The sequence below is a fragment of the Penaeus monodon genome, chromosome 22 (genome assembly GCF_015228065.2).
Source record: "Penaeus monodon isolate SGIC_2016 chromosome 22, NSTDA_Pmon_1, whole genome shotgun sequence".
NCBI classification, from domain to species: domain Eukaryota; kingdom Metazoa; phylum Arthropoda; class Malacostraca; order Decapoda; family Penaeidae; genus Penaeus; species Penaeus monodon.
This window is the reverse complement of record NC_051407.1, coordinates 3,995,611-3,995,858: the sequence shown is the minus strand read 5'-3', so window position 1 is coordinate 3,995,858 and position 248 is coordinate 3,995,611.

Sequence of the window (248 nt, the reverse complement as noted above, 5' to 3'; positions counted from 1 at the left end):
CACACACACACACTTGCTTACAGATTAAAAACCTGAAGAAAATATCTGGACGGGCACTGCGCCAGTTCACATTAAGCCAATATCATTTATAGAAAATTATGTTAAGGTAACGTTTCACTTCCTAGCCACATTAAGGTTCTAACCACTGTAATGTTAAACCCATCACTGTTACCTCCTATCCACACCCACCTTTTATCTACCTCATCCGTAGAGTAACTTGTCAGCCAGGAGACACCACGCGTATACCC